Source organism: Camellia sinensis, chromosome 6 (assembly GCF_055761805.1).
Source record: "Camellia sinensis isolate YWXY chromosome 6, ASM5576180v1, whole genome shotgun sequence".
Taxonomy (NCBI): Eukaryota; Viridiplantae; Streptophyta; class Magnoliopsida; order Ericales; family Theaceae; genus Camellia; species Camellia sinensis.
In genome coordinates, this window is record NC_138966.1 from 92,430,968 (window position 1) to 92,440,243 (window position 9,276).

General features: G+C 36.8%; 1 long non-coding RNA gene across 1 annotated transcript; it reads right to left on the minus strand.

Annotated features, from left to right (window-relative positions):
* Window positions 1-809: 809 nt before the first annotated feature.
* Window positions 810-7,861, minus strand: LOC114269698 (uncharacterized). Its single transcript, XR_003631710.2, has 4 exons — window positions 7,694-7,861; window positions 6,108-6,169; window positions 5,805-5,908; window positions 810-1,102 (listed from the first exon to the last, which is right to left on the minus strand). It is a non-coding gene; the product is annotated as an uncharacterized LOC114269698 (long non-coding RNA).
* Between the last annotated feature and the right edge of the window lie 1,415 nt (window positions 7,862-9,276).

The following is a 9,276-nucleotide window of genomic DNA, read 5'->3' on the forward strand; positions in this document are numbered from 1 at the left end:
AACGGTACAAAATGGAACCGAACAAATGTACGGACTCTAGAGGTGGCTCCTACAATAGTGTAGCACTTAGTTCCGTACAGCACTTTGCTCCACACCAGAAATCAGAGTGTCAGTGGATCCATGACAGGCAGAGGGCACTACAACCAAAAAAGGCCTTTGGTGACAGACTGTTTTTGTCTCCAAACATCAAATTTTTGTCGCTAAAATGATCTGTGACGAAAATTTTTTGTCACCACGTTTGTCGCTTATACGTTGTCGCTGAAAGTACCTGGTGACGAAAAACAGTTTCGTCGCCTATTTTTCATTTTTGGCGACGAAATTTTTCGTCTCCAAATGTTGCATTTTTCGTCTTGTATAACATCAATTTTGTCACTAAAATTAGCTAATACTTTATTTTAATTGTTTTTGGCGACGAAATATTTCGTCACCAAATAGATTTTAGTGACGAAAGTTTTCCTCACCAATGATATAGATTAAGGTGACAAAAAATTTTGTCACTAAAATGAGCAGAAAAGAAAATTCTTCAATGACAAAAAATATTTTGTCACCAAATATTTCAATTTAGCGATGAAATATTGAACAAATATGACAAAATTATTTGTTTGGTACTATATCATTAGTGACAAAATTATTCGTCATGTTTTTTAAAAACTAATAGTGACATTTTTTATTTCGTCGCTAATAATAATTAAGTTTTTTTAAAAATGGGGGCACTATTTTCAAATTAAAATTTTTCTTTTCACTAAAAATTCCCTGTGCATTTCAATAACCTGTTCAATAAAATATCTATTACAGATCAGTACAAAAATCTATTCATTTTTATAAACATCACAATCGAATTTCAGCACTATCCACAAAAATACAATATCAACTGCATGCGGATTACCAAACATGTCTCCTAATATCTACAAAAAAACATGTCTACTAATATCAACAAAAATATAATATCAACTGCGGATTACCAAACATGTCTTGTAATACCAACAAAAATATAAAATTGACAACGCAACCAAAATACATGTAAGGTAATATGAACAAAAATACAAAATGAGCTAGTTTCTGCTCTACAAATTACCAAACATGTCTATATCAAATCTCGAATCTGCAAAAAAAAAAAAAATACAAGTTAGACAATTATTATTTTATCAATTAAATATACAATTTAACATGCATTTTTCGACTTAGTTTTCAAATTGGGAGTCTTGTACTAGTTCCATAAGTTTTCACAACTTACATTGGTCCCTCCTGAGGTGTTTGAGGTGTTCCCTAGGCCTTCCCGTGCCTGTTACACAATTTTGGCCCCCGATGGCCTATTTACAAGCTTAAGTGTTGGGAAAATTCATTTTTGGACTTCGTTTTCATATTGGGAGTCCTGTGCTAATTCCGTAAGTTTACACAAGTTACAATGGTGGCTTCTAAGGTAATTGAGGTGTTCCTGGAGCCTTCTCGTGGTTGTTTAATGATTTTGGGCCCGATGGCCTATTTACAAGCTTAAATGTTGGGAAAATTCATTTTTGGACTTAGTTTTCAAACCGAGAATCCCGTGCTAGTTTCGTAAGTTTAAACAAGTTACAATGGTTTCTTCCGAGGTGATTGAGGTGTTCCCCAGGCCTTCTAGTGGTTGTTTAACGATTTTGGCCCCCGATGGCCTATTTACAAGCTTAAGTGTTGGGAAAAACCATTTTTGGACATAGTTTTTCAAACCGTGTGTCCCGTGCTAATTCTGTAAGTTTACACAAGTTACAATGGTTGCTTTCGAGGTGATTGAGGTGTTCCCCGAGCCTTCTCGTGGTTGTTAGGAAAATTCATTTTTGGACTTAGTTTTCAAACCGGGAGTCTCGTGCTAGTTTCGTAAATTTACACAAGTTACAATGGTTGCTTCCGAGGTTATTGAGGTGTTCCCTTGGCCTTCTCGTGGTTGTTTAATGATTTTGGCTCCTGATGGCCTATTTACAAGATTAAGTGTTAGGAAAATTCATTTTTGGACTTAGTATTCAAACCGGGAGTCCCGTACTAGTTCCGTAAATTTACACAAGTTACAATGGCTGCTTCCGAGGTGATTGAGGTGTTCCCCGGGCCTTCTCGTGGTTGTTTAACGATTTTGGCCCCCGATGGCCTATTTTCAAGCTTAAGTGTGAAAAAATACATTTTTGGACTTAGTTTTCAAACAAGAAGTCCCGTGCAAGTTCCATAAGTTTTCACAACTTACATTGGTCCCTTCTGAGGTGTTTGAGGTGTTCCCCGGGCCGTCTCGTGGCTGTTACACGATTTTGGCCTCCGATGACCTATTTTCAAGCTTAAGTGTGAAAAAGTGCATTTTTAGACTTAGTTTTCAAATCGAGAGTCCCGTGTTACTTCCGTCAGTTTCCATAACTTACATTGGTCCCTCCCGATGTGTTTGAGGTGTTTCCCGGGCCATCTTGTGGCTGTTACACGATTTTGGCCTCCGATGGCCTATTTTCAAGCTTAAGTGTGGAAAAGTGCATTTTTGGACTTGGTTTTCAAACTAAGAGTCCCGTGCTACTTCCGTAAGTTTCCACAAATTACATTGGTCCCTCCCGAGGTATTTAAGGTGTTTCCTGGGCCGTCTCGTGGCTGTTACACGATTTTGGCCTCTGATGGCCTATTTTCAAGCTCAAGTGTGGAAAAGTGCATTTTTGGACTTAGTTTTTAAACTGGGAGTCCCGTGCTACTTCCGTAAGTTTCCACAAGTTACAGTGGTCCCTCCCGAGGTGTTTGAGGTGTTTCTCGGGCCGTCTCATGACTGTTATACGATTTTGCCCTCCGATGGCCTATTCTCAAGCTTAAGTGTGGAAAAATGTATTTTTGGACTTAGTTTTCAAACCGGGAGTTCCGTGCTAGTTCCATAAATTTTCACAACTTACATTGGTCCCTCCCGAGGCATTTGAGGTGTTTCCTAGGACGTCTCCTGGCTGTTACACGATTTTGGCCTCCGATGACCTATTTTCAAGCTTAAGTGTGGAAAAGTGCATTTTTGGACTTAGTTTTCAAACCGGGAGTCTCGTACTAGTTCCGTAAGTTTTCACAAGTTACATTGGTCCCTCCCGAGGTGTTTGAGGTGTTCCCCGGCCGTCTCGTGGCTGTTACACAATTTTGGCCTCCGATAGCCTATTTTCAAGCTTAAGTGTGGAAAAGTACATTTTTTTACTTAACTTTCACAACTTACATTGGTCCCTCCCGAGTTGTTTGAGGTGTTCCCCGGGCCGTCTCATGGCTGTTACACGATTTTAGCCTCCGATGGTCTATTTTCAAGCTTAAGTGTGGAAAAATACATTTTTTGACTTAGTTTTCAAATCAGAAGTCCCACGCTAATTCCTTAAGTTTCCACAACTTACATTGGTCCCTCCCGAGGTGTTTAAGGTGTTTCTTAGGCCGTCTCGTGGCTGCTACATGATTTTGGCCCCCGATAGCCTATTTTCAAGCTTAAGTGTGGAAAAGTGTATTTTTGGACTTAGTTTTCAAACCGGGAGTCCCGTGCTAGACCCGTAAGTTTCCACAACTTACATTGGTCCCTCCTGAGGTGTTTGAGATGTTTTCCAGGCCGTCTCATGGCTGTTACACGATTTTGGCCTTCGATGGCCTATTTTCAAGGTTAAGTGTTGGAAAAGTGCATTTTTGAACTTAGTCTTCAAACTGGGAGTCTCATGCTACTTTTGTAAGTTTTCACCACTTACATTGGTCCCTCCCGAGGTGTTTGATGTATTTCCCGGGCCGTCTCGCAGCTGTTACACGATTTTGGCCTCTGATGGCCTATTTTCAAGCTTTAAGTGTGGAAAAGTGCATTTTTTGACTTAATTTTTAAACCGGGAGTCCCGTGCTACTTCCATAAGTTTCCACAACTTACATTGGTCCCTCCCGAGGTGTTTGAGACGTTTCCTGAGCCGTCTCATCACTGTTACACGATTTTGGCCTCCGATAACCTATTCTCAAGCTTAAGTGTGGAAAAGTGCGTTTGGACTTAGTTTTCAAACCGGGAGTCCCGTGCTAGTTCCGTAAGTTTTCACAACTTACATTGGTCTCTCCCGAGGCGTTTGAGGTGTTTCCCGGGACGTCTCGTGGCTATTACACAATTTTGGCCTCCGATGGCCTATTTTCAAGCTCAAGTGTGGAAAAGTGTATTTTTGGACTTAGTTTTCAAACTAAGAGTCTCGTGTTTGTTCTGTAAGTTTTCACAACTTACATTGGTCCCTCCTGAGATGTTTGAGGTGTTCCCCGGGCCGTATCATGCCTGTTACATGATTTTGGTGTCCGATGGCCTATTTTCAAGCTTAAGTGTGGAAAAGTACATTTTTGGACTTAGTTTTCAAACCGGGAGTCCCATGCTAGTTCCGTAAGTTTCCACAAGTTACATTGGTCCCTCTTGAGGTTTTTGAGGTGCTTCCTGGTCCGTCTCGTGGATGTTAACACGATTTTGGACTCCAATGGCCTATTTTCAAGCTTAAGTGTAGAAAAGTATATTTTTTAACTTAGTTTTCAAACCAGGAGTCTCGTGCTAGTTATGTAAGTTTTCACAACTTACATTAGTCACTCCCGAGATGTTTGAGGTGTTCCCTGGGCCATCTCGTGGCTGTTACACGATTTTTTGCCCCAATGGCCTATTTTCAAGCTTAAGTGTTGGAAAAGTGCATTTTTGACTTAGTTTTCAAACCGGGAGCCCCGTGCTAGTTCCATAAGTTTCCACAACTTATATTGGTCCATCCTGAGATGTTTGACGTGTTCTCGGAGCCTTCTCGTGGCTGTTACACGATTTTGGCTCCCGATGGCCTATTTTCAAGCTTAAGTGTTGGAAAAGTGCATTTTTTGACTTAGTTTTCAAACCAGGAGTCTTGTGCTAGTTCCGTAAATTTTCACAATTTACATTGGTCCCTCCCGAGGTGTTGGAGTGTTTCCTGGGCCTTCTCGTGGCTGTTACACAATTTTGGCCCCCGATAGCCTATTTTCAAGCTTAAATGTTGGAAAAATGCATTTTTCGATTCAGTTTTCAAACTAGGAGTCTCATGCTAGTTCCGTAAGTTTACACAAGTTACAATGGTCCCTTCCGAGGTGTGTTTGAGGTGTTCCCAGGGCCTTCTCGTGGCTGTTACACAATTTTGCCTTCCCATTGCCTATTTTAAAGCTTAAGTGTTAAAAAAATTCATTTTTCGACTTAGTTTCAAATCGGGAGTCCCGTGTTAGTTTCGAATGTCTCCAAAACTTGCATTGGCCCCTCCCAAGGTGTTTGAGGTGTTCCCCGAGCCTTCCCCGAGGTGTTTGAGGTGATAAATATTGTTACCAATAAAAGAAAAATTCAGAATTTTTAAACCGACCTTTATATTTAATAAAAGAAGATGATAGAAAAATGTGAATAGTAACATGCTGAACCAAAATAACAATTGTCAATATGTGAACATCATGAACAGTAGTGTTTTCTACATTATATATACAAAAGTTCAAACTGTAATTTAAGTTCAGTTTAGATAGAGTAATATAATCTGAAAACAAATATAAGCTATCATGTGCATAGCTGTTGGTGAAAAGAAATATAATCAAAAATAAGATTCTCTTTGAAATGCTTCCCAAGAGTTGCTTCATGAATCACGGGCCCTCCATTGCAGTTTATAAGAATTTCTTTCTACATATGAAAATTGGATATTTTAACTAGGAGCCACTTGAATTTCTTTTTTTATTTACCATATGATACGTTGTTTTGTTTAGGATTGCATGAAGACTTATCTAGAATGGATAAAATAACCATTAATTTAAGGAGAAAATAAAAATTATACTAAAGAAAAGTAGAGGTGTACCTTGGGTTGGGTGGAAGTTGAACAACAATTGTTGAAATTAGGAGCTCTTTCAACAAGAGATACTTTAGCTTCTTCGATTTTCTTCAAATTGGGGCTCTTGAAGTCTGATGTTCAAAAGTGAAAATGTTTATGAGATGGGCTTTGGTCATTTGATGAATACACTTATGTTATAATAAAAATCTTCAAATATGTAATCTGCATATATAAATCAATTTCAAAATTTATGCTTCTAAACCGTAAAAGTCACACAATGTATAAAATAATGAATTAAATGTTATGGGTTATTTAATCTAGAATCCTTACTTTGGAGATAGATTATAAGTTCTTGCTTTCACAAGCTCTCAAACCTCAGAGCATCCAAAAACCTGTACTTAGAGATTATACAATTGTAACCAATAAAAATTTGGTAATAGTTCTAACATTTTTCGAACAATGAATATGCATATAAAAATCAATTTTAAATGTTGTGTTTCTCAACAGTAAGAATGCATGCAATGTATAAAAACCCATGAACATCCAAAAAGTTGTACTTGGGAACATTGAAGCCAATATGCAAATTCTTTAACCAAACCAGGGATAAAAAAACAAATGTTCTAAACTTACTAATTCAAAAAGTGAGCCAAAAGAAATGAAATTAGAAAGCGTCAACCAATATTGGTATAGAAAATTCCAATTTTCAACCATTCAAAAGTGGAAATTAGTAAAGCATTGATCTTGACTATATAGCAGATGTACAAAAGATTTGGGCGGAAGATTATACATAAAGAAAAATGGCAAATTGTAAAATAGTTTAGGAACAAAAAGAAAAACAAAATTGAACTTGAAATTGGTATGATATTACTACTGATATTAGAAGTAATTTTTTTCCCTTCGAGAATCAACAACAAATTAACATCCCTTTGATTCGCAAGTTTTTGAAAGATTAAATAATGGCTCAGATGAGCATCGGTTAAAATAAGATGTTCATAGATTGTAGGTTATTATTCAAGAAAACTAACGATTAATTAGCTCTAAAATGTTCAGGGCCAACTTTATATTAGAAAAACAACTATCGAACACAGAATAATGGATGGTTAGTAAGGCTTCTCTTCATTTTCAGCAATACTACCCCCCTCCTCCCCCCTCCCCCCCCCCCCCCCCACACACACACACACAAAAAAAAAAAAAGAGAAATTACCCTTAACCTATACTCAAAGGCCAACATTCATTCATGATGTGACGTATAACAAGAAGTTTGACTATATAGCCTGGTTTGAAATTCTAGGTAATTTCATGATATCAATTTTCAGGGTGCATAAAATTTTCACTTCAAATATATATATATATATATATAACTTATTTTTCTTAGATTTATAAATTGTAGATTGTCAGGTTGAAACAGAGAGTCCCTGATATACCTATCCAAAAATTATACTGCTTATTATCTAAACAGAGAGTACCTCTTAGTGATACTTGTGAAATCCTGCCTTCTGAAAGTAGCCTTAGATTTCCTTTGTTTAAGCTTGGTAAGGTTCATCATTTGTTACTAGAGCAAAAGTATAAATTTCTATTCCAGATTTTGTAGCCTAATGTTGGTGGCTGGTAGTTAGAATGCCTCTTTATTTATGGTTGAGACGCCAACAGATTTCATATTTTCTATTTTCAAAGGCATATTAGCAAACAGGTGGTGTGCATAATTTACACATAAATTAAATTAAAGAAAGAGAACATGGAAATGAACAAATTGAATCAATATCATCAAAATCAAAATCAGTCATTCGTCAATGGCGGTGGGTGGGTCGATTTGGGGTTGGGTTTGTGTAAAGGAATGCGAATGGAAGAAAAAAACCCTAGAGACTGAAATTAGGGGAAGAGAGAGACAGAAAGAGGGTGAAATAGAGAGAACATACCTGGGGTAATGCTCCAACAGTGGATCAACAGTGGTGCTCATGTGTGATGGCAATGATGCTCCTGTACCCAACGACGATGCAAACAAAGCAAGAGAGATGGCATGGAAGAAGGAAGGCAGAGGTGTGTGTGTGTGTGTGTGTGTGTGTGTGTGTGTGTGTAAGAAAGAGAGAGAAGCCTGATATAAAATGGGAATATTAGATATAAAAATAAAATTTGAAAAATATATACAATCACACATTAATTAGAAGGTGTGATTAAAAAAAAAAAAAAGATATAATCACATTTAATCAAAAAGTGACATAAAAAATAAGTACTATCACACTCAATTAAATTAGGTGTGATTAAAATATTAATTTGATTTTTTTTAATCACACTTTCATTAAAAGTGTCATGTTTTAGTTTCCTTAAGTGTGATCTTTAAGCATTTTTGTAGTAGTGATACCTGTGAAGATGCGGCGGTGGTAATCTGCGGGCGGTGGTGATGGGGGTGGGGGTGGGGGTGGCGAGCGGTGTTGGTGGTGTGCCTTGAGGTGAGGTGAGGTGATGTAGGGTGAGGTTTGGTGGTCAAATCTGTATATGAGAAGAAGAACCAATATATCTAAGGCGCCAATATATTCATTTCCCTCTAAAACCTTTAGCAATTAAACCATTTATTTGGTGACAAAATTATTTCCTTACCAAAAGATAAAATTATTGGCCACGAAAATAGTTTTCTCACTAAATGATATTAAAATATTAAAAATTATTGGTGACGAAAATATATTTGTCATTAATAATTTTATAATTGGCGACTAATTTTTTCCTCACCAAAAGTCTGAAAATTTTGGCACCATCTGAAAAATTAGCGGGAAAATCTTCGGTGACAAAAAAAATATAAATAATGATGAAAAATAATTTTATCACCTAATTTTTTTATTATGTATGTAGATTGGTGACAAAATTTATTTTTGTCTCTAAAAATGGTACATTTTGAGACAAAATATTATTTTCTTCACTAAAAGGTATGTCTTTCGTGACAAAATTTATTTTCGTCATTAGTTTTCGTCTCCAAAGACACGTTTTGTTGTAGTAGGGTCACAAAGTGACTAATCAGAGGGCCAATGATTATTTAAGTCCCCCAAGACATGGGACTCCCGTGGTGGTACTTACAGAAAATAATTACTTATAAAAACAGTGTCAAATAATTAATAAGATTTAAACAACATATCCATGGGTTTCAATTTAAGCAAATAGGGGTCAGAAAATAATTCACGTAATCGAAATATTAATATAATTTATAAAATACAAATTACGTAAAATAAATTATGGTAACTCAAAACATACGTAAAACATATAATGGTAACTCAAGGTATAAAATAACTCACATCAAAATTAATACTTCACTATTTCTTTTCACTATTAAAAACATTCTTGACTTCCAATATTTTCTTTCCCTTTGTTTTCTTCTCCTTTCGTAGCTCGAACACCTCCTCCCTATTTTTATAGAGAAGCAAAACCATGAGTCCCAAGCTTATGCAATCGTGAGTCATCACACCTATACACAGGTAGGCAAGCCAGATGTCTTTCTCCAAATTGAAGGTGA